Source organism: Passer domesticus, chromosome 5 (genome assembly GCF_036417665.1).
Source record: "Passer domesticus isolate bPasDom1 chromosome 5, bPasDom1.hap1, whole genome shotgun sequence".
Taxonomy (NCBI): Eukaryota; Metazoa; Chordata; class Aves; order Passeriformes; family Passeridae; genus Passer; species Passer domesticus.
The window spans coordinates 39282972-39309177 of NC_087478.1; the positions used below are offsets into that span (position 1 = coordinate 39282972).

The following is a 26206-nucleotide window of genomic DNA, read 5'->3' on the forward strand; positions in this document are numbered from 1 at the left end:
GATAATTGTTGCTGGAATTCCAGGGCTTGCTAGCAGAAGCAGCTCACTGTACAGCAACCTGGCCACGGGTGTGCCCTAATGTCACTCTAGCAAAAACTCCTGCTGCTCATCCTCTTCCTGATTGAAACATCTGGGAAAGGAAAGGGAAGGGAAATAGAAACTAAGACTGATGCTGGAGCATATTGTGGTTGCAGCACACAGGTTACTCTCTATCATTTGCAGGAAGAATAGGGAGCTGTTATGTTTGGCACTTGGGAGGAGAACTATTTCACTGTCCAATACTTCCTGGATATGTTTTTCTAGTCTAGGACATAAGCCCTTCACTCATTGCTCTCCTATATCGTTGACATTAGTATTAAAATTATTCCCCCCTTACATCATTGCTAGAAGGCAATTTTGAGGAGTGGGAGAACTTTCTCAGACACATTGCTTCCTCTCTGAAAAATGAGATAAATGTGGTATTTCTCTTTCCCTTACCAAAAGCTGGTCATATTTCAAGCATATCCAATAAGTAAAAGGAGAGAAGAAAAAGAGAAATTAAAAGGAAAGGGAAATGAGAAAGAGACAGGGAAGGAAAAAAAAGGAAAAACAGTGCAAAAATCAACTGTAAATACAGTTACCCCTGTAAAATTTTAGAAAACTTCTACCACCAGAGATACAAGTCATTCCTCAGGCAAAACTTCCTCAGAGAAGTAGGAGTTTTGGCTTTCTTTTTCTTCCTTCTCCTTTTCCTCTCTATTTTCTTCAGATAGAGTAAATTATAAATTGTTTGTTTAGTATAAAAGTGAATCATTACAGTATTCAGCCTTCGGCTTTCTAACTTAAATTGCCAGTTGCAGCCCAGATTATATTTTTTTTCTGAAAGAAAAAGACAGAGCCTCATAGGCAAATAAAGTAGTATGAATAAAGGGCAGCACAGGCTTTTATATTCCATTTGCATGTGCATCACATGAACTGCATATATAACACTCCTGATGCTGCCAATGAGAATTTTAAAGAGCATTTGCACGTTACTAAGTGTCTGGCCTCATCTTCAAGACTCACAACCACAGTGAGATCAGTAAGAATGGTGCCACAAGATTTAATTCTATCTCAGTTTCGTTTGATAAAGACACTGAAGCTGCTCATCACAGGAAAAAAAAAGCAAGAAAAGAAAAAAGAAACAAAACAACATATAAACTACAGGCAGATCCTTTAAGATGGCTGTTGTTAGGTTTGTGGCAGAAAGAGGTATGGAATATTTATACCTGTCTCTGTGCTAGGAGGTGTAGAAGTTCCTATTCAAAGATATGGCTTAGGCTTCTCTGCTGTTTTGTCATGATCAAGAAACAGAAATGTTTGCCCTTAAATGAACATGCAACTGCTACTCTAAGTAACATATCAGGGCATTGGGCCAAGAAGTGAGAGACCTAGTTTCCCATTTCATCTTCAGAGTCTCACACAACTCAAGACTGCCTTGCCCATGGGACTGCAACCTGTGCAGTCACCTTCTACAGCGCAGGAAAAAGAGCAGGCATCAGCAGAAGAGCAACTAAAGAAGGAAACCTTGTGGCTAAACCACTAATTGCAGAGCATGAGCTTGTACTTCCAAAATTGTTTTCTTTTTAATGAATGTTTGTGCAGAAGAAGTGCTGCCAAGGAGTAGGAACTGCAACCTCAGATGCTCTCCTGTCTCAATTTGAATGAAGTTAGGGAGACCTTTCCCAAATTCCCCTACTCCCATCAGTATTTCAGTCCTAACTCTGCATTTGCCACCTTTCAACCACCAGCAGAACCCCTTTGCTCACAGCCCACACAAACTCAGCACCCTTACAGTATGATTCTTGAGGAGAGTCTTGTGGAAATCCCCAGGAAGATCCCCCTGATGTGCCACAGATCAATTCAATGCCATTAGCATGCGTCTCAGTGTACTTACTGCAGAAGAGTAAAGCACAGAGAGGACTCTTTTCTGAGGGAGATAATGTATTTAAAGAGTCAACTAAACATTTATTGAAATAATGTCTTAATGAAAAAAGGAGATTTTTAATGTTCTTTATTCAGTTAAGTGAAAGCATTTAATTGCCTTAAATTTCAGTGTCTCTAGAAGATGCTGGCTTAAAAATTTTCAAAATACAGTTAGATAAAAGAAGCAGGACCAGCTTTCCTGCAAGTACATTCAAATAACACACAACCTCTGACAAGCTAGGAGAGTTGAATTTTACTATATTTCCTTTCCTTTCCTTTCCTTTCCTTTCCTTTCCTTTCCTTTCCTTTCCTTTCCTTTCCTTTCCTTTCCTTTCCTTTCCTTTCCTTTCCTTTCCTTTCCTTTCCTTTCCTTTCCTTTCCTTTCCTTTCCTTTCCTTTCCTTTCCTTTCCTTTCCTTTCCTTTCCTTTCCTTTCCTTTCCTTTCCTTTCTCTTCGCTTTACTTCTCTTATTTTTCTTTTCTCAAAGACTGTTTAAAGGACTGTGTGCCACACTAGTTACATTATTAAAACATCTTCATCAGATAAGCTAAAAATTTCATTACAAAATATAGAACCCTCAAACAGACAGAGACTTTGTAGATTATAAATGTATGCTTTTTAAAAAGAAAAATAGTTTTGTTTAATGTAATTTTATTTTTGTAATTTTCATGGTTTAAAAGGTTACTCAAAACAAACAATAAAAAAGCAACATATAGGGCAGCTGAACATCCTATATTCTCCACAAAATCATGTCCTTTTATTGCCTACTGTTTTTATAATATAATGCAACTGTGACACGGGATATGTATCACCAATATAAAGTAACGACTCAGAGAAAAAAATAAGTCGTGTTCTCTCAAATTTATCTCCAGGAAATTATTTTGAAACCTTTGGGGTTGAATTAAGAAGATAGATGCAGCTAACACAGCTAATTCAGCTGAACAAAAATAAAAATGTGGTTTTAGCAAAGTCTCACTGATATTCAGAGGGACTATAAGGCTTGGTTTGACTCAAAGGCCACTGAAATAATGTAAAGATTTTTATCAGCTCTGACTTTCAAAACAGACTTTTTTTGAAACCAAGGGGAGAACTGTAGAGTTATGCCAAACTGTAGGTAAGATATAGGAGGTGCACCTGGAGCTCTTTCTGTTAAAACAAGAACAAAAGAAATTTAGGTTAAATTGAGAGACAGCTTGAAATCATTTTAAGAGATATTCTCATTAATTTAGAAAACTGATTAGTTAAGGTTCATTGAAGCCAAGACATGCTATTCAAAAGGAAAAGAAAATCCAAATATTTTTATGAAATAGTTTTGTGAAGTAAACCCCTAAGGAGATAGTGATATGTAATTTCTGTTTCTTCTCTAACTCCTCTTTGGTCTTGGTGGTGGTTTATTTTTAAAGAGAATGAAAGCAGAGACTAAGAATTTGAGAGTGATTAAGAATCCCGAAAATATGGAGGATAAAATGGAATCATCTGCCAGAATATCACTTAAGATAGGATTGAAGAGACTCAAATGTAGCACCTTTATTGTGATAAAGTTAATTTAAATGTAACAAACAGACAAGTGTATTCAAAAATGGAAGACCTAACTTTAAAAACCTGACAGATCTGAGTGTAGGACATTGGAGACAGAAATGTCTTTAAGAAAATTAAAACAAAAAACATCTTATAGAAAACAAGGAAAATATGTATTTCCCCAGAGGTGACACAGACAAAGGAAAAACTGAGTATTCTCACATATGTAGAGAAAATAAAGGAAAAATAAAGAGGAACCTAAACTACACATTTTCATACAGAAATGAACACATTAAAAGGGTTTGTTGAACAAGGCTTTTTCTTTTGTACTTTACACTGATGGGTTTTTTGAAGTGACACAGCTGACTATGTATCTTTCAAGTTCTGCTGACACAACTTGTTTTCTCAAGACCTCTTGCCCAGAAAAAAACCTTCTTGGAAAAAAACCAAGACCTCTTAGACATTTTCAAAACTCCCAAGACTTTGCCTGTAAGAATGTCATTCAAAAAAATCTCAGGCCCGGCTGCCTGATTTTAAAAAAGGCAAGCAAAAAACCCACCACAGTTTTTACTTACTGAAAAAATGCTTAGGTACAGACATTTTTCATAGGTTCAAGACAGTACAAGTTTATAGGAAGGCTGGGGGTTTAACCCATCTGTAAAATGTCAGTTCTAAGAGGAATTAACATGTCTTGATTTTCATACCATATCCCCACTTTTTATCAGACATACCAAGGGAGGTGTTACCCCATGCAGTCCGTATTGCTTAGAAGAGTCTGTTGTTCGTTTTTTAAGCTTGTGTAAAAGCTCAAAATTAAAGAGCAAGTACACATAGAACACCTTGGAAACCTGATTCAGTAATAATTCACTATTGCAGATGACAATTAAGGTAAATATAGTCCTCTTAAAGTGGAAACAAAAACTGTCTTGCAAGAGATGGACAACTGTATTATAAAACACTGGACATAACTAACAACATTGTGCCAATTTAGGTTTCCCAACCTCAGTGGGAAAATAAATACTCAACTACAATAAATACTCAACTACAATAAACAACTACAATAAGCAAAAAAAAAAACCCACAGAAATCCTTTTTAAGGTAATTTCAAATACTGAAACTCCATTTTTTTTATTACCATGTACGAGCATATTGTTTTCTAAATGCAGTATTTTTTAACTGTAGATATTACCAGAAATATCATATGGAAATGAACACTGATATTTTTCCAAAGCCAAAATGTCCCATCAGGTAAAAACATTCCAAATTTAAATCATAAGATACATAAGAATTTTTTTTAATCAAATGCCTATTATTCTATTACTGCTTCACAAAGTTTTTCCTTTTATTTGTCTTTTCTTCCTGAGAGCAGTGCAGCATAAGCTAGTTTACTGATTTCTATACTGGAAATATTTTAGAGAAAAATGAATACCTTGGGGTTTGTTATGGATTGCCATAACTTATCATCATAGAAATATTGTGTGTTGTACCCAAAGTAAAATGCAAAAATTGCTAAAAGTAAATACTGATTTCTCTGCATAAAGTCATAGGAAGAGTGGGAAAGGGGCCAAAAAAAGTTTCATGGAATAAAATGATTGTATGCAATTTTCTGTAATAACTGTAACTATAAAAATATTCTTATTAATAAGGAAATAATACAAGAAAAACTACTGGCAAAGCCTCACTCATGCATTTTTTGACATGAAAAGGTGTGGCTCAATTTTAAAAATTCTTGTTACATAAATAATAAGATTTAAAAATTCTTTTTAAGTAAATAAGAGCTTTGCCTTTCACAGACTTATTTGGGAGCTTCTTTTCTTTTTACAGCTATGTATATTTTTTTGCTTTGTTGGAATGTGTCCTTGATAATAGCTCTTTAAGAAGTATAAATTGATAAATTTTGGCATAGTTATTTTTCCTGGCAGGGTTCTCCAATAATTAAATAAAAACAAAGAAGTTTCTCTGCACGCATATGATGGTATGTCTTGATAACAATACTGGTAAATGTGCATCAAAGGAAAGAACATGTCATCCTGGATCTGTTCCGATACACCAAATGATTTCTAGAAGCCAGATTTAAGACTCTGTTATTTTTGCTCTTAAGTAGAGGTGCCATTGAAAAAGAAATGTCAGGTCCCTTGGGCCAAAAGCAGAAAAGCTATACAATGCCTGTCCTGTTTGTGAACTCTGGTAAAGACCAATTAAGCCTTCAAGAAATACCTTGTATGTTTCCCCAGATGTAAAGGACTTTATTGTATCTGAAGTTTTCTTGCTTTCTCTCTTTCCTTTCCTTCTTGTTGCCTGCTAAAATAATTAGATCTTGGGAGACAAAGCAGGAAGTCCATACTTTCCTTTGTCAATCTTGATTCTCTCCTTGCATTTTTAAATAGTGGAAACACACTATATTCCTACCTCAAAAAAATATATTGGAATATTTACAGTTTCTAAAGACAATGTAACACATCAAATACCTAGTTGCACCAGGGTCAATCCAACTGGGAGATGGACAGATGGAGAGCAGCCCTGTTGAGAAGGACTTGGGGGTGCAGATGGATGAGAGGCTGGACACAACCCAGCCATGGCACTCACAGCCCAGAAAGCCACACATGTCCTGGGCTGCATCCAAAGCAGTGTGGGCAGCAGGGAGGGAATTTTGCCCCTCTACTCTGCTCTGATGAGACCTCACCTCCAGTGCTGCATCCAGCTCTGGGGTCCTTAAAAAAGGAAGGACATGGACCTGGTGGAGGGAGACCCAAGGAGACCACCAAGATGATGAAAGGGGTGGAGCACTTCTCCTATGAAGAAAGCCTGAGAGAATTGTGATTGGCCTGAAAAAAGAGAGAGACTGTACCTGAAGAGTACTGTACCTGAAGAGACCCTACAAGAATGGGGGATAGAGACTATTTACAAGGGCATGTAGTGACACAATAAAGGGAATGGCTCCAAGCCTAAAGTGTACATTTAGGTCAGATGTTAGGAAGAAATTCTTGACTGCGAGGGTGCTGAGCCACTGGAACAGGCTGTGCAGGGAAGCTCTTGATGCCCCATCTGTAGGAATGTTCAAGCCCAAGTTGGACGGGGCTCTGAACAACCTGGTCTACTGGTGGTCATGGCAGGGAAATGGGAAGTAGGTGGTGTTGAAGGTCCGTTCCAACCCAAGCCATTCTAAGATTGTGTGATTGTCTGAAACATAGGTAGAATTATCATCTTGAACTGCGAACTAAGCAGGTCCTGCAAGCTGTGTATGAATATTACCTGCAGGTTTCATCTAGTTTTTGGTAGAACAAAGGTTTTAAGAAGAGCCTGCATGCAGTAAGAGATGGTGCATGTTTGGTCTGATACTATTAGGATTTCAGTCAGTCTTGAACAGCTAGCACACCATGTTCTTTCTAGGATGCTAGAAAGAATATAGTGTGCCAGCTTGGGTTAACCTAATTTTCATTGAGGAAGAGAGCAGAACTCCACACAACCACCTTATAGAGAACATATGAAAAGTGATACTTTGATGCACATAAACCTTTAAGTGTAGTAGCAAACATTCAGCAGTAGTCTTTAGAATTAAGAAACACCATTATTTGTGGTTAGGGGTTTTTTTCCTTTAAGGGAGGGCCCTTTTTCTACCAATTTTACTTCCTGGTAAAAAACCAGAAAACAGAACAGACTCTTCAAGTTTCTCCTTACATAAAAATCTCCTTACATATCTCTATGGAGGAATGTTTGTTCACTGCATTCTCTATATTCTGCCATCGTTATCCCACTGAGTCTTCCTCCCTCAAATATCCCCAATTTTCTTTTTCTTCACTTGAACCAATATCTGTAACTCTCTCCTTAAGATTCAAATTGCTGAAAAATCATTCTGTTTTTTCAGTTGGGATTTGTGAGTTTTTTCCCATCTGGGTTTTAGTGCTGCTTTTAAAAAATCTTTTGTGGTTTCTTTTTTTTTTTTTCCTGATGACTTTTTATTCATTTTAAGCATTTGGAAATGAAAAAAAAAGAGAACTGTAATTATGTTGCAGGCCATAGGTACCACAAACTGTCCAGAAAAAACAGGGATGACCACTGTGTAGCACAGAGCCTGCCAAAATGAAGCAACAAATCTTTTTTTTGAGCAGTAAATGTAGCAGAAATGGCAAATTATCCTTCAAATAACTCTGATGAGAACAGAAGATGACCCATAAAATCTTGGACATCTGTAATGGAAACCAGTTAAGGTATAAATTAGCTAAATTATGTTTATATAGACTGGATATCCAAAAATGCCTTCATGTTGACACACGCAGACAGGTAGAGTGAGGGTAACACATCTGCCAAGCTGGTAACTATTTACTTTCAGGATAGATAGTTTGCTGTGAATCCTACAGATAGCTTTGAAATACCTAAGCTTCATGAGATGAACTGCAGCACAACAACTTCTTTTGCTTGTGGACAAGTGTGGTAAGCAAGAAACAGTAGGTTGCTTTCCACATTAGTCTCAGTTGTCAATGCCAGTAACTTTTATCAATGCCAGTAACTTTTAAACACTTCACTGGTGATCAATACAAGAAGCTTGAAGCAGTGTACAGTTCACAAATTATGGAAAAAGGAGCACAGTATTTCATCATATGTCGCTATACAGATAAGTAATTCCAATGCCAATTTGCTCCTTGTATTTCCAAATAAAATCTCAGTAGCAGTCACCTTAATTGCAAAATTGCAATGTTTGTAAAAGTATATTTGCACTTTACACATAAGTGTTCTACACAGATGGAGTGTAAAATTCAGAGAACTGGATTTTGAATTAAACATACATTTTCATCTGAATGTATAACACCTTATTGTGAATACCTTAAGGGTGTGTACAATGCATGCTTTTCATTTATATGGGTCATAAATAGCAGGCAGAAACTTTTATGAAAACATGTTTTAAGTTGATCACTGTGTCTGAACAGAAAAATCCTTGAAATTGTTTTCTTGTACATTTCAGGAACATGACTCCTGCAATCTCCAAAGAAATGTAAGCAAAGGGAAGATAATAATCCATCAGAAAACCCCATCTGCCAGGGGTAAAATTGGTGAGCTTGTGCCCTTGTGAAAGAACACATTTTGAAAGTGACCTTTTCTAAGAGAACATATTAAACATAGCTTTTTTGTTTTTTCCTTCCTGTCAATTAAATGGTGACAATCTCACTGTGATCTTGTTTGGCACAGTGACAAAGAATGTCTTCTAAAACTCCCTAGGCTTCCTCTAAAAAATACAAGTTCTGATGGGAATTGCATGCCCTCAAATAATTTAAATTGTGAAAACTCTTACACCAGAGCGTGTGCATAATTTAATCCATGTTAAAAGTCTGCAAATAGAGATTATGAGTTACTGTAGTGCCTGATTATATACTCTTAAATGTCAATTCTAACAGTTCAAAGTTTTTTTCCTTTGTTTGGTTGTTTTTTTTTTCCTTTTGGAACTCCCTTGATCAATTCCAAGAAGTTAGTTTATAAGCTGTTAGTGTTACAGCATTTAAGCCTCATTTTATAACACAGCACCTACTGCTTTCCCATGTTGAGAAAGATGGGAGGGCACAATCTACTCAGTCTTTGATTCCCAGTGGTATCTTTGGAACATCTCGTTGCAAGCTGAATAGCTGCCTCTGCAGTGCCACTGGCAGTGAGTGGGGATTTGCAATTAAAATACAGCATCTGAAGCACTGCTGTGAAACAGAGAATGGAAGGCAAGGAAGCAGATTGTGACTCTTTAAAGCAATTCATTATCACTTATGTGTCTTGCAGAGATACTAAAATAAATGAAACTATTTTCAGACAAACATTGCAGATAAATGTGCTGAAAGTAAAACTAGTAGATCAGTCTATGTATTATTCTGTGAAACTCAACAATCTGCAAATCTATTCATTTGTGTAAACAGATTTATACACAGCCAGACTCATAAGTAAATACTTAGACGCTTCAGCTTTAGGGTTTTAAATAAATGCTTCAAGGTAATGCATTTTTGATTACTATTTGTTAGAGGGAAAAATGAAATGGGGCAACATTTGAAAAGATAAGGAATTGTGGGCTAAGCAAGATTAAACCCTGAATTCAGTTTCAATACAGTAGAAACAATATAATCCAGAAATGAATATGCCTAAACACAAGAATAAAAAAAAAACCAACATATTTTAAGAGAATTAAAAGATTTAAAGAAAATTATATGTTAAAATTCTTATCAAATAAATATCAATATATAGCTCATCATATAAATGCAAAATTTAAATATATTATGTGCAAAAAGTTTTAAGGAGTTCTATATAACATTTCAAAAAGTAAAGTTGACCGTCCTTTTAACTACTTTGCATTATGTCATTCTCTACTTTACTGTAATTGATCATTTAGGCATTTTTTTTAGGTGAAATAGTAAGAAACTCCAAATATCAATAGAGATAAATATTTAATGATGTCACTTTAAGCACTCTGGGAATATTAAACTAAATTGAATCTTAAGACACACAAACAGCTGAAGATACTGATAGTGTTGTGGATGGGAGCCTTGCTGCTGCTTATGAGATGGAACAGAACACTTCAATATCTTTCTCCAGTTACTCAGGATATAATAAACATATCTGACTCCTCTTCTGATCTACACACTGGCTTTCCATGGAATATGAAATCACAATCTATATGTTCTCCAAGGCAACTTAAAATACATTTTAGAAGATTTGGAAGTGAAAACCACAATAGGTGTTTTGATTTCTGTGGAAAACTGAACTCTCTGTGGTATGTATCACAGTCATCTGTGGTAGACAACATCTGTTACAGGTTTAACTGAGTGCAAAATAAATATTCTATTCCTCCATCCTCCCCTCCATTCTTTTCACTCTCACATCTAGCCAACATGCACGAGCACACACACAGACACAGAAACACACAGAGAATATCTCTTGCTCCTGCATTAAGGGTAAAGCGCTTTACTCCAGAATTATTAGAACATAATTTTCAAGAACATGAACACTTATATGTAACGAATTTGTTGTTACAGGCTCTTTAGAAGGAATAAGCAGGGCAGAAGGACAGGGGACTGGTGTGAATATAGTGGAGATGCTAAAATATATGGAGCTCACTGCTGGCAATGGCACAGTTGAGAGCCTCTGGGTAAGAAACATGGGAAAAACAAATACTGCAGATGTCACCATGGAAGTAGGAACATGAGGTCTGCTATAGACCTCATAGCCAGGACAATGACACTGACATATTATTCTTTGAGGAACTAAGGGACATTACCAAGGAAACGGCCCTCATTCTTACGGAGGACTTCAACTTGCTGGAAATCAGCTGGGAACATCACACAGCTGGTCCAACCTGGGCCAGAAGATTCTTAAAACACCTGGATGTCAATTTGATAGAACAGGTCTTAAGGGACATGAATTGGAAAGATGCCCTTCTTCTTCTTCTTCTGCTTGTCAAGAGAGTGGGTCTTGTAAACAAAGTGGAGATCAGTGGTCGTCTCTGCCACAGCAACCACAAAGTGATCAAGATTAAAATCTCTGTTGACAGGAGGAAAAGTGCCAGCAAAACTTCAGCCCTGGACTTGGACATGAGGAAAACTGACTTCAGGCGGCTCAGGGAATTAGTGAGTGAAATCCTCTGGGAAAATGTTTTTCAGGTGCTGGGATCCATCTATTCTGCTCACTTTTTAATCACCTCCTAAGAGCCCAGGAGCAGCAATTCCTACAGCAGGAGAGAGAGAAGGAAGGCTTGGCTGAACATGCATATCTCTCAGAAATAAGGCAGAAAATGGAGGTGTAAACCCAGTGGAAGAAAGGTCGGGAGACATGGGAAGAATACAGAGATACTGTTTGCTAATGTAGGGAGAAAATTCATACTGCCTAAGCTCAGCTGGAGATGGCCAAAGACAGTATGAAAATGCTTCTGTTGTGCTGTTATGGACGAGGATGGTCACCTCACAAACAGGGACTGAGACAAGCCAGAGGTGTTTAATGCATTCTTTGCCTCTGTCTTCAACACTGATGTTGGACCAAGGGAGTCTCAGTACCCTGAGCTGGAAGACCATGACTGTCATAAACTCCCAGTTAACCCTGAAATTGTGTGGAATCTGCTGCTCCAGCTGAATTCCTTTAATAGGTGGTCTCATGGGATTCATCAGAGAAACCCAAAGATCTTGTTGATGTCATTGCAAAGCCTCTCTTGATGATTTTTGAGTGGTATTGGGAATTTTCAGAGTATCCCCAGCTGATTGAAAGGTGGTGAATGTTGGCTCAGTTTTCAAGAAGGGCAGGAAGGAGGACCTATGTAAACATAGGTGTGTAGAAAACACACTCTAGCAACAGCCACACTGTTCGCCCTTGTCTCTTGTGGGAGAGAATAAACAACCTATGACATACACTAACTGTGCAATGCAATATGTTCTTGCAAGATGCTGGTGCACACTGTAAGAAAACAGATATTAAAAAGATAACAAAGTTAATCTGGTTTCTTAAAAACTTCTGGAAGCTCATCAAATAAAGATGCTAGGTCCATAAACACTACCAGATTGCACACCACAGAGCTGTAAACTGTAAGACAGCTCCTTTCAAATCTAAATGTTACTCAAAGGAGAAAATATTACAGGCAATTTAAATGTTTGGGTTGTGAGTTTAGTAATGTGCTGGCATTTCTTCTGGAATATGAAATACTGTACCTTTACAGGGTTTCTAATAACTCAACTGGCTGAACAACAGACACACAGTAACTAGGAAATTTTGTGTGAATCCTGCACAGCTGTGGTTTAAAAATGCTGAAAGCCAGCTGGATGAAAAGAGATAAAAACCAACACAGTATTGTAAACTCTACACTATCATTTTCATAGAGAAAATACACTTTAAGACTTTGAAAAAGGAAAAATTGCTGTCAGGTGGCTTACTTAAAAAAAATTCAAAGCCAACCAACCAAAAAAATCTCTGTGTGTGTCCCCTGGACTTCAGAAGAGAGGGCAGAGAGACCTGTGACCACTAATGTAATAATTTGAATCAGAATGAGAGCAGCAGAAAGAAAGGATCACTGAAACAATTACATAATACATGTTGAATTTAAGGTGCATAATACATGTTGAGGTACATAATACATGTTTAAGGTACATAATACATGTTGATTTTAAGATTTAGAAGCTAACTCAACTATTATGATGCAAAAAACATTTAAATGATCATGATTTCATTTATACAATGCATAGAAATATATGCTTAATGAAACATCTACAGTAACTTTCTAATTTCTGCAACACCATATCTGCTACAACTAGTCACCAAAGATGTATTTCTAAAATTTATAACAGAATATCTTCCTTGTGATACAGACCACATCGTTAATATTTCACATTTTACTATAGGAAGCACTGTGACACTTTTAAGATTTTTTGGACTATCATGTATAGTAATTCTGTACATTTTAAAAAACATTTGTGCATTTTAAATCAAACAATTGACTGTATCACGTTTTGTTTGTTGTTCAAAATATACAGTGAAATATAGAACTGGAGAAAAAAATTAAACTAAAAAATATCTTTCCATTATTAATTTCACCACTAGAAATTTGGCAAAATAAAGCACCAACAGAAAAAAAAAGATAGAATTTTAAAAAATGTATTTCTGACTCACAGTATCAAGAGATAGGAATTATTTAAGTAAACCAGATGTATATTCTTACACAATTTTAAAGGCTAATTTCAAGCCTATTTCCTTTTTAAGAAATTTCTGTTTCAAGAAAGAAAGGTCTACCATACTGCTAAAGAAAAATGGGAGCAAACATGGTGGAAGTTAAAAGCTCAAACTGCATTAGTGGCAAGTGACAGTTTAGAAAACTCACAGATGTTTAGCATCCACACTAAATTATTTTTTTAACCACTGTGATCTTCAGGATGACCTACTACAGAATTTTCTTTGTAGGCTTTTCTTGAGGGCTTTCTGTGTTGCCAAGACAGCTAGGATTATCTTAGTGTTCAATCCAGTTTGTTAAAGTAGGATAAGGTGCCATAATTACTTTTTGCTCAAGAGTTAGCTAATGTTAGCTCAGTGCCTCTATAAACATCCTCTATGGTCAGAGAATTCAGAAATTGGAACAGTAATTTTTCTAACCCTTTGGTTTTTTGGTAAAACACTCAGCAATTAACATGCTTCTGAAGGGCATGTATCTAACCCACAGTTAAGTCTTCTGGGAACATCTATGCACTCTGTCATTCAAGGTTCATACCATTCCTCTTTTAAGTAATAAAAGAGTTTAGAGTACTGTGATAAAACACAGAAATAGTCATGCTAGTTTAGATTCCTGTAGAAAACCTGTTACTTTGAGCTCATTTACATAGCTTTTTCAGCATATGCTGTCGGTTCTGTAGATCTACCACAGGGGAACAACAGATATTACATACAGCTTTTTCTGTCACTTCTTCCCCATTTTATCACATAGCAGATTTCTTAACAGCTTAATATACCTTGATTATATTTTTGTTCTCCCTAATTTAATCTGAATTTCTATCAATTTTCTTCTTCCTTCCTAAAGGTATTCTTTCCTCACAGTTTAAACAAGAATACAATTTTATCAAGAAAGCACTTTGCTAATATAAATCAAAACAGCTGTGAAATTAGAGTCTCTAAGGAGAGAAATCCAAAAGAAATCTTCTGAAACACACTTTTTAATCATTTTAACCACTTTCTATTATGGTAATAGTAATAATCATATTATTATGTGTGCCTTACCATTTTTGGAAAGCAAGCAACTCTACATGTGCATCACCTCTTAGCAGATTGCAAATTTCATCTCCTATTCTATACCAGTCCCCTGATTAGGAATTCTTGTGTGGATTTTATGCATCTTTTTAGATGGATACCTTCCATTATGCTGTATTACATCAGTTATTGCAGAGGAATACAAGAGTGATTTAGATCTTCATAGCTTCTCAGTCCTAACACCATTCAGTAACAGCTAAATGTAGTCACATTTATATTTTCAGTAGCAGTCTGTATGATGCCAATACACAAATAAATTTAGCCACCCTCATAATTAATTTACATCAGTAAACTGTCTTGAAGCTCTGGGTGATTGAAAACCTGAAAATATGGTTTTCATTCTATGAATAATGGACTTAACATCTCATTCCTAAACTAAAGGAAAAATCTAAAATAAGGCATTGATCCTGTTCTTATTTCCCTGTATCTGTATGAATAACCACATTTTCTTCTTCCTGCAGCATTCATCTTTTTTTCTGTACAGTCTAGATGTCTTCTGAGTAGTCTAGAGTTATTTTTTTTTTCCTCCATGTAGCTTTCTTTGCAGAAGGGACTTTGTGATGTCTTAAGGCAGTTTCACTATAGATTATCTTTTGAGTCATCCAGTTCTGTGCTCTGCACAGATGTTGCATTGCAACTCTTCCAAAACTTTTTTGAGCATATGCAGCTTGGGGGGAGAAAGTAAAAATATTACTGTATTTGTTGGTTTTTTTAGTAAATATAACTATTTCTCGAATAAACTTTGATTTTATGCAACAAATAGACAATAAATATTAAACCTCCTCTACTGTTGAAAAATATTTATCTCATTTTTCCTTTTCTTTTTTTTTTTTACAGCACAATCTTTAAATTAAAAAAACAGTAACGCATGCCGTATCATCTATGAAAATAAACATTTTACTTTAAACTGTTGACTGGATTTGGGGATTTTTACACTACTTGCAAATTATCCAGACTCAGAATTCACCCTATAGATAGATTATCAGTCAGTTAAGCAGTTGATTTTCTGTAGTCTTCAATTTAATCGCTGTTTGTTAACCATAATTTGTGACCTTATTGTCATGACTTTGCAAAACCAAACTAGCTGCCTGCCAAAGACTGCCCAGCCCCATTTGTGTGTAACCAAAAACTCTCTCGTGAACACATAATTAGTGATGGTAGAAAACTGGAATTATGAAACCATGACGCATTCAAACATCTCAGCATTTCATGTAGAAGGCAACTTTGTTTTTTGATTCCTTTTAAAAGTAGCAAAAAAAATTATCTTTCTCTTTTTAATCAATATGTAACAGTTCCACTAATGGAAACTTTTTAGGTACTCCTATAGGGGAAGTTCTAGAACATCCATTTGGACTCAAACCTTCTGAACCACAAAAGAGGGAGATGGAACAGAGAGGAACTGGACCAGAATGAGGGCAGTGAGAGATGAATATGAGAGTTGGGTGAATTCCACAACTGATTTGTTTTCTGGTCCTCTCAGTTTGGAGAGAAATCTCCTGGTTCTGAGAAATGTTTTCTAACTGAAGATCCATCAAAATTGTCAGGTGTCCATAAAAAGCTTGTGTTTGCCAAATCAGCACTTTACAAAAAGATACTGTTTAAAAAAAATCTTAACCAGCTGCATCTTCATCATCCAGGTTTTGCTAAGTTTTCATTTACTTAAACCTCAAATATGTAAAATTATAAAAAGAGAGCCCTCTAGCTTAAGACTGTCCTGTCCTGTTTATTTGTTTTAAAAGTTTGTTCTCTAACTCAAATAACTGTACCTTCTATTTGCTCCCTGCCTGGAATTCACTTCTAGAACTAAAGGTTTTAAAATAATATGATTTATATCCATACATACTCAGATGCATGTGGGAAATACCAGTGGAAAAACATCAGTGAATTGTAAGCACAGGTTAATAAAGACAAGGAAATCATATCTGCTGCTCTGGATACACTAGCGTTATTCATTTAGTATTCAGGGGGAAAAAATATATACATGCATACACATATATCAGAAGTGCTTTGAGCCACAGAGATTAACTTTATCAATCAATAATATGTGGGGTGTTTTCTCTTTCACAAAGAATTGTGCTTGATCTTTCCATTTGCAATCAGTTTAATTTGAAAGGCCAAAAGCAGTATCACTAGAATAGCAATCTCATCCAAGATAAAAACCATCTTCTTTAAAAAAAAAAAGGAAGAAATAAATAACCAAAAAAACCCCCAACAAAACAGCAAAATTCCTGGGGGGAGTAATTAATCACATACATAGATATTTGGCTATACAACATAGATATACTGGCTATAGAACCAATCAAGCTTCAGGTGCATGAGACTGGAATTAATAAATCTACAGCTACAGCATGAAATTCACAGTATCCAAGATAATCAGAATTTCTTCCTGTACTTTATTTACTCAGTAAAAACCTAACTCTTGGAACTAACAGTTGGAAGCTACATCAATAGAAATATCTTACTGTAAGTAGACTCACTCCAAAAAATAATGAAAACAGGAAACAAATTATTGAATTTTGTCAAATGTTTTCTTTCAGGAGCATAAGCATGGTAGTCACAATTGTAGAGATTTGAGCAAAACCACTTAGTACTTAGGGGCAATAAATATAGTGATAAGACCTGTATAATCAAGGATCGACATGTTAGATTCTCTCTAAAGATGAAAAGAAATTATTCAAGGCTTTTATGAGAAAAAGATTAGAACATGCATCACTTGAGCCAATTCAATAGTCTAATAAAATATTCATTTATCTTTTTGTTTGTTCTGAACTTGTTTGTTTGATTGTTTTGTAGGTACATTATTAAAAACAATGTTACATTTGTTACATGCTAAACAGATGTTAATTTCTGCTTCTATTAAAACTCAGACATCTGGAGACCAGTTAATGAAATTTAGATGACCAAAAGAAAAATAACTAAGAGGGAAGTGTGAAACTTAAGAAACACAAGAATTGTGTTTCTTGTCACTTTCAATTCTCTGGAGTCTTGAAAGGCTACCAGAATTGTATTTCTGTAGCAGAATATAGTAGACAATGAAATTATTGGACTAATTTTATTTCTTCATAATTGGTTTGTTTTCCCTCAACCTGTTGTGGCTGGATCAAGAACAGATCTTGAAACTAAAGCACATATCCGCAAATCTCAACTGGATGTAGGAAGCTCAGGTAGATTATCTCTTGAAAACAGCAGACCTAACCACAAAGGCTTAGGGCACATGAAGTTTTCATACACTGCAAGGCTTAGTCATCCAACCTGTTCCTGGAACCATGTGAGATGTATTCCTCCACTTTCTGCCATAGTCCTCTGTGTACAAGAGGAACTGTGTTCTGCTGCTTAGAGATGAGAAGTTTGTCTCAGCAAACTCAGTCATTCTATGTTTAGGTAAGGAGTAAATGTACAAAACATTGTAGAGGTTTCCTGGTTTTTTGTTTTTTTGTTTGTTTTTTTTTTTTTTTTTTTTCACTTCTATATAAAATTGCACTGAAAAAGCAATGATCTTAAAACATTCATCAGCTTTCAAATTATCTTCCAGGGTGATAATTTCATGAAGATTACTCCTTAAAACTGCAAAGTAGAGAGCTTTAAAGCATTATTATAGTATGACCATGATCGCTTGGAGCTCGTTTTGGAAAGGGTGTGATGAATGCTTCTGAGGAATGATCATGTTTTGAAGAAATGCTATATTCAGAATTGGCAAAAGTAGCAACTTAAAAATGAGTTTGCCTTTAAATTGCTATTATTACATTTCTAGTAAAACATAAGGGTCTTGTACTTTAATAACAGTATCTCAAAGCAAAATGAAAGGGCTCTTGACCACCCATTCAAAAACCAAATCAGGAGCAAGTTTTCAGAAATCCATTTTTTTCAAAGTTTAAAATACTTTTAACACATTTCAGTAACATTTTGTGCATGAATTCACTGTTGGAGGGTTTTATTATTTTGGTTTTAATTTTATCTTTGTTGTTTTGCTTACTATTTTGGTTTGCATTGATTTGTTGGTTATTTTTTTGTTCTTTTTCTTTTCCTTATTTTACATCAAATTTAACACTACAATTAGAAAATTACACTTTCTGAAGTGCTAAGCTCTAAGCTGTCAGAAGGATGTTGGTAGGTTGTTAAATACAGGGATGCTATTGTGCAAATATGATAACATTCTCGGCTGTTGCAAGTTCCAGTATTTTCAAGGAGCCACCCAGTCACCTATTTACATGAATTAGGAGTTAAATATCACAGATGTTCTATATAACAATATTAAGAGTATTATGGCAACATTATATACAGTCTACCAACCGCTGGCAATTTAAGCAATCTGTTAATTATAAAAATAATCCTTAACTCCACATAGATACTGGTTGCCACTCTGTTAAATCTTAAGCTTTAAAAAGCGGGGAAAATGTCAGCACCAGCTGCATGGACCAGAATTGGTTTGTGCAATCAGCCCACTTCTTTATTCATATAACATCACATTTTGTTGATCACTGTCATGCTTAGTGACAAAAAATTGTGCTAAGAGTCACAGTCACCCTAAGTAATAGTAAGCCTGAGTAGTCCTAAAACTGCTTTAGTTGTTGGTAAGTTTTTACTGCAGAATTTAAGATCTCATGTTAGGAAAGCTTGCACTAACTTGGAAGTTTGTTGTCATACTTCTCCTTCTGCCAAGATTTTTTAGCTAAAAGTCAATTTTCTGTCCCAGTACACTAAAACAACAAAACTCTGATTTATTTCCCTGAAACCGGAGTCTGGCAATAAAACAAAGCTGATATGATTAAACGTATCTCCAGATGATGGCCACAAAGATAAATAAAAACAATAAATAGCATAAACAGTTCAAGATTTGTTGAAGAATATACCAAAAGAAATTATGTTGCTAAAAAAAGCTTTTCTTAAGACTTCAAAAACATTGAGCAGATTGCAGTTTTTCCAAGTAATAAGTTCTAGAAATCAGCTCCCAGGGTAAAAAATAAAATGGTGAAAGATAATATACTGTGAAGCCAACATGCAGAGAGCAATCAAATGAAGACTACCAATTACCTGCAGAGTGCAGTTCTTACAGTTATAGTGGAAAAAAAATTGGAAATTATTAGTCAGGAAGTGAAACAGAAAACCAGAAGAAACAAGGAGTGAACCAGAGTACAATCACAAGATTAATTTAAAATATAAACACTTCTTATATTGCTGAGTGTAAGCATATTTCAAACCCAAACACCCTGATATCTCTTAAAATACTAATATCTTGGATTAGTTTATTTCATATGTTTTAATGAATAACATTTAGAATGCTAATGCTATACTAATGAATTCTATTGGAAGTATGTTGACCTTATTTGAAGAGCAATTAAAGAGTTGGTAAGTGTATTGCATACTATATGTTATCAAATTGCTCTCTGCATATGCTAGGGATACTTAGAGCTGTTTTTCATATCACATTCCTTCATTTTGATCTACTTCAAAGTGAAGCCTTTAGAGAAAACAAATGTTATAAAGTGAGCAAATAACTGATAAACTTCTAGCTCTGTTGGGTTTTTGTGGTTTGTTTTCCTACTGGAAACTGAAGAAAAATAGGGAAGAGGGAAAAAAAAAGACAAAAAACCCCACCTCCAAAATCAAGCAAGCAAGCAATCAAGTGAAAGCCTATGCAGAACCCCATCCAGTTTGTGCTTAGCTATACAGTAATACTAGGAAACTCAAGGAAATGCATATGAACTAGTGGAACAAGTGAAGATTAAGCTCCTGTCCATGCTGTTATTTAGCTAGATATGTCACAGGTTTATAAGCTCATGTAGTTTTTCTACTGTAACAAACCAAAATATAACACAAAGGAAATGTAGTACCAGAAAAAAAAAGTCTATTGTGGCGTTCCCAATCTAACTGTGACTAGGATAGTGATCTCTACTAGGTTAGGAAACGCCTGATGACTGAACTACACCAACTGTTCAGTTTAAGTATCATATGAGTTTTTAGTCATTTTAATCAGGAGAAACCCAACTGTTTTATGCAAGTTAAGAGGAATTCAGCAGTCAAGGAATAAGTGATGTAGTATTCATGACAGTTTCCAAAGGAAAAATAATGCTACATTGATGAAAAGAATTTCAACTTTTTCCACAAATATAGCAAATATTAATTTACTTAAAGTCACATCATCCACTTTCCATTTTAAGCAAAATGTTAAAAGTAAATCAAGTTTCTTTTTAATTTCTGAAAGAATAGTGTTCAGTGGAATATCATTCCAACACACCCACTTTTTTTCAACTGCCTGCTTCCCTATTAACTCTCTGGGCTGCCAGGATCCAAACCATGCAGAGACTTGGGCTCAGAGGCCACAAGCTCTAGGCTTACTGTCCCCAGATGCTAGGTTTCCATTCCAAAAGTCAGATGGTACTTGGTACCACTGAACTGGACATCTGAAAATCCTGTGGGGATCCAAGAGTTACTTGCCAGTAGCATTCAGACATTTCAAACTAGAAGTTTAGCAGTTCTTCCTTAAAAATGATAGAACAAAGCCTAAGAATTTAGATGCTGAGGTGATTTCATTAAGAATATTTTAATGCAAACCAGTTTGAATTACTGTTTAATTAAATGTTTGCCATCCATAATTCACTCTTTTTTTGAATAGATCAGTTCATTGACATTTTAATAACTTTTTAATTTCCCATGCAATGAAAATTTGAATTATGTTGTTTCTGGTCTGAATGCATGAGCAGATTTATATGTAAAATGTGAAGTGTGAAACAAAGTAGAACCTTTATTACTGGTAAAGTTGAATGACACCTTTAAGAATAAAATGCTTCTCAGCTATTTAGCAATTAAATAATTCAATTTCAATGTACTAGTAGGCTCAAGAGACTTCATTATATGTAAACAAATTGATGTTTTACCTCCTAAATCTGTAAATTTTCCTTCAAAATTTGTTGTCAACATCAGGCCAAATTTAAGTCTTTTATTGGAACTAGCATGTAAAACTAGTCATTCCTCTGAAGACAGACTTTGATCAATCTAAAAATCCTTGAACTTGACATTCTGTGACAGGAGAAGGAAAAATAAGAAATATACTTTATAAAATGTGCTATAGATTGATAGAGAAGTTCTCTATCAATGAGTGTCTCAGAGGTTTAGGTACAGCTTTAATCTTCAAGTAAGAGGAGTTTTGCGTTTTAGAAATCTGCAATCAGGTCACACTTGATAGATCAATGGAATAGAATCAGAAAAAGGTGATGGAGCCACAGACAGAATTTATATAAACTTACAGTTCATTAACCTGGCTGAATTAATGGAAGAAGGAAGCAAGATATTAATAAGTGGATGTTCATGAATTGCAAGATTTTACAATCGAAATACCCCCCCCAAAATATAACACTGAGCTTTTAACTGATTCTTCACTAGGAGAAAGGAGGAATAGATTTTGTCAGTCATTGAAATGGAAGGCATATAGCACTGGGGTTGTCTGGAGATGAAATTGGATTTCTCTGTCTGGACTCCTCAGATTCCTTTTCATTTCATAAAGCAAATTGCTTTGCCTTAACTTTGTATTAAAGAGGAAAGGACTCATCTGGCATAGGTAGTGCTAAAAGCTTATTAAGAACCATACAGTGCACCCAACCACTGAACCCTCTGCATTTCAATACCTTGTAAAATTTCAGCTCTTGTAAAATGCTGGATTCATATGACAAATATTTTATACAAGTTTAGCTCTGCTTGTTTACAGTGGCTTTATTTTTTCTGCTGTGGAATTCTTTGCACTATTTTCTTTAATTTTTTTTCCTCATTTTCTCTATTTTGTTGACAGCTGCTATATTTTTACTACAAGAAAAAAATAGACCATAACTGCAAATTACTGCATTTAAAATAGAATATTGCAAAAGAACTTGAAGATATTTCAAGCCTGTTTTTTGCTATACAGTTATCTAATAAACTGAAACCCCTTAGCATTATACATAACTGCACTGTCTTTTTATCTATTCAAGGGTAACTGCTGACACATTATTAAAAACAATTACTACCACATACATGAATTCAAAATGCAAGATAATATATTCATTAAGGATCTTTTGCAGGTAGAAGTGCTTAAATTATTTCCTGTTCAGCTCTTTTTCTAAAATAATTTATCTATAGCTTCCCCTTTCCAATTATAAGCGCTATCATCATTGTTACTCTTTACTAGTTCACTGCTCTAACTGGATCATCTTTGAGCTTTCTAATTTCAAGAAGTGATAAAATGCTTTATTTGTTGTGAACTCAAGATGTTTCCTAGAGTTCACCTGTGGCATGCAGGCTGATAATAATCCCTTAATGATATTTAGTACAAATAATCAAATCATGCGGTTTTCAAAAGACAATTCCTGTGTAAGGCAACTCGAGAGAATATTTTTTTTTACTGAAAACAGATTTTGTGTTATTTCTAAAGTGTGAGAAGACATGACTCCCATAATTTAAAATCTAGGAAAATTTTTATTTTATGCTGCTAAACTATCTTGAAAATACATACTGCATGCATGTGTTTAATTCACTTGCAAAAAATAAAATCTATATTTTGATAGAATAGGGTTTTATATTTTTTGTAGAAATATCTTGTAGGGCTAAAATTTGTCTTTTTTCTATTTTAAAATATCTAACAATGAAGATATCTCCAAGAAGTAAGCATCTTAATATTTTCTTCAGTTGAATATTTTAAAGAGATTCTGTTCATCCACTCAAAAGGATGTCACATTAGCTTTTTGAATTTTGAATATTTCCAGTGGGCAGGCAGTAAGAAACAAACAGTATTTTTCCATTCCAATGAGTATTTCTTCCTTTCCTATCAAGCTCTTTCCAGGTCTAATCTGATAAAATACAAAACTCTAAGAAGAAAGACTTCATATTTTTTATATTTGATCACATCTCACCACTATTGTTTACAGTCCCACCATTTCTGGCCTGCAGACTTTATTTTGATTTCTCATTTTCTTCTATTTAATAAGTAAAGTTTTAAGAAAGACTGAGGTGAGAATGACCCTTGGAAAACCAAAAGAATAAAGTCTCTAATTGGATGATATTTCCCAGTAAGGTGCTGTGGTTTGTAGCCTGACATTATTTCAGCCTCTATTCCACTTTTATGTGTCCCAGATTTATTATGTTTAGCCCTCATTTTTACCTGAAACCCATATTTTTATAATTCAAGTACTTTGTAGAAGCTGAAGAACATCTCCAAAATGCTCTTCTCTTTATCAGCAGGCTCTACAATCTTGTCAAAGAATACCACCTTTTTAAGAACTCATCTCCATGGGGCTCAAGATGCCGGAATGATTCCAGCTGGAGTGAGTTTGTTTACACCGATCCTGAAAAACAACAGGCAATCAACAGCCCACCACTGAAACAGGCCATGCAGCAGAAATGTGCTCAGCTGCTGCTTCCTACCAGCTTCCCACTGCCTGGGGCATCCCACAGCCAAAGACAACCAGCATAAAAAAAATTAAATCTGAGTATTTGATGAGCCTCACGAGAAGGCTGCAGACATGGCATGAGCCCTGCTCAAAAAGCACCTGGGGTGATAGACAGAAGGAAAAAGGTTGAAGGAAAGCTGTCAGGCCATTAAGTTTCAATATTAAAGACTTAATGCATAATGTACCTTTATACCATCTGGATGTTCATCTCTACGTTTTCTGAATTAATAATGTCTAAATAAAGTGAAAGTTTCTATTCCAGGGTTCAAAAAAGGGCCATGTTGAAAAAAAAGGCTTTACTGTATTTCACAGAAAAGTCACATATTTTTACACCAAATCTGTCATGACATATATGACATGTATTTCATAACATTTACAGAATAATTGCAGAGAGAGATAATATCTCCTATTAAACAAAAATATATAGCTAGAGGAAACAGACACACAAACAGCACACATAAGCCTTTCTACTGAATGAAGCACAGGCAACAAAAAAATGCATATTGGAACACACTGAACGACTGCTTCTGCCAACATACCTGAGTATGGAGAGTGGGCTGGGACCACTGAAAGTCCACTGGCTTGCAATCAGAACACAGTGGAGGTATTTGCTCTGATCTACAGACAGGAAAGTGTTTCCAGTCTCTTTATTTCTGTGTGGCCTCTGAGCAAAAAACTGTGCAACCATGAGACTGCAATCTGACAATTATTATTCTATTTTATATTTACATAAAATTTGATACAAGAAAATTATTCACTGCATATAAAGACTGCTTAGGAATATCAGTACTAGTAGTACTGGTGATATAATAATGTATTTCCTTATGTGGATGTAGTAGATAGATAAATCACACTCCTTCAACACACACCTTGTGTCTCTAGTCCACAGTCATCCCTAGTTTCATACATCATTCTGGACAGAATATTACTGCTCTCAGCAGTGTGCATGGCACTCATGGGGAGTATAAAAACACGTCTCTGTGAGACTTCAGAACCAACTGCAACAGCAGCTCAAAGAGGAGCCATCTTCTTCTGGAATCCTGTAAGTGTCATAAGGAGCTAAAGGAGTATCCAAGGCCTTTGGTACAAACAGACTTCACTGTCTCTTATGCCCTTAAAAGAAAATCACATGAGCTACTACAATGTCTCCCCTTTGCTATCTGGTGGCTATGTTACAGAATTCCTGTCAGAAATCTCTGTAGATGGGAGCCTATCATGGCTTTATCTTCACTAGATGGTAAACTCGGTTTTCAAGTACATTTCAAAGAATTTCTATGGTTTTGGATAGAGGCCAATTTGGCAAGAGATTTATGCAGATCTAAACAAAATGAAAAAGAAAAAAATCAGCTCTTTGAGGTCATTGCCAGCTGGCTTAACTGGTAACAACCTTTTGGTCACAAGAGAAAACACCCTGGAGCCAGGTGGATTGAGATCAGAAGAGCACAAAAGCCATCTTACATATCCCTTCCTAATCTGCAATTTGTAGACCTCAGAAAAATGTAGCTGACAACTCAGAAATTAATGGATTTCTTACCATCTTAGCCAAAATGAGGCAACATTTTTGGGAGGGCTCTGAGAATCCTGATGGAAAGTTTTATTGACATCATTTATAAGGTGCCTTCACAGCAAGTGCAGCCTAAGGATGATGACTCATCTTGGGACAGATGTGAGAGTCCTGGACACAAAGAGCTATTCCAGAAAAAAAGGGCATGTGGAATATTCCTGGCATATGCTTCATGGAACTCATAGTCTGCTTCAGTGGTGGATAAATAAGGAAAATAAAGTGGAACAGTGGGAAAGAAAAATGAAGCTCTGTGAAAGTTAAAATGAAGCCTTAGGCAAAGAAAACTGGGAGTCTTTGTTGCCATTCTTGTTCTTTTCTCTAGATGCTTACACACCATCTGTCCTCAAAGAATTGTTTATCTTAATTTTAGCAAGTTAATGGAAATCCTAACCACAGAGATAGTACTGGACAAGGGAAGCAGACTGTAACGCATATTTCTGGCTGAGCAGGTGTCAATACTGTCACTCTTCTGAGGTGAACTGAGGTCTGTACTAAATGCTCTGCCAAACTGATCTTGCTGAATTGTAAAGGTTCAACAACCCCAAGTTATGCCCTGGAGAAAGAGTAGTTAACTTTCTCAATTAATTCTTAGCAATTATTCTAGAGTCTGTTCACTTTTCAGAGACATTGGTAACTAAGCAAATGAATGAAGCTTAGGTAAGACCTTTTGTGAGACTTACAAAAAACAGGGGTTGTTGTCTATTTCAGAAAAAAATCTAGTACTGGAAAAAATTATAAAGTACTTGAATTTCCATGGTTAGTTTTACTGGTATGGTACTATTACCTCCACCTGTGCTTCATGTGGTACTTGTCAAGTTATCAGTCACCTAGCTGATATGTTATTTCTATATTATTTACACTCCTTTCTTGGCCACTGCTTCTTTATACACTTAATTTTTCTCCACACACCAAAACTTTAGCAACATTTTATACACCATTGGCAGGACACTTCATACCATTTTTTTCCTGCAAAATAATTGTACCTGAAAATGTACATATTTTAATATAATTTATTGCCTGC

General features: G+C 35.4%; 1 long non-coding RNA gene across 1 annotated transcript; it reads left to right on the forward strand.

The window, feature by feature from the left end:
• The first annotated feature begins 24734 nt into the window (after positions 1-24734).
• Positions 24735-25426, forward strand: LOC135301345 (uncharacterized). The gene is made up of 2 exons (XR_010363100.1): positions 24735-24858; positions 25236-25426. It is a non-coding gene; the product is annotated as an uncharacterized LOC135301345 (long non-coding RNA).
• Positions 25427-26206: the final 780 nt, after the last annotated feature.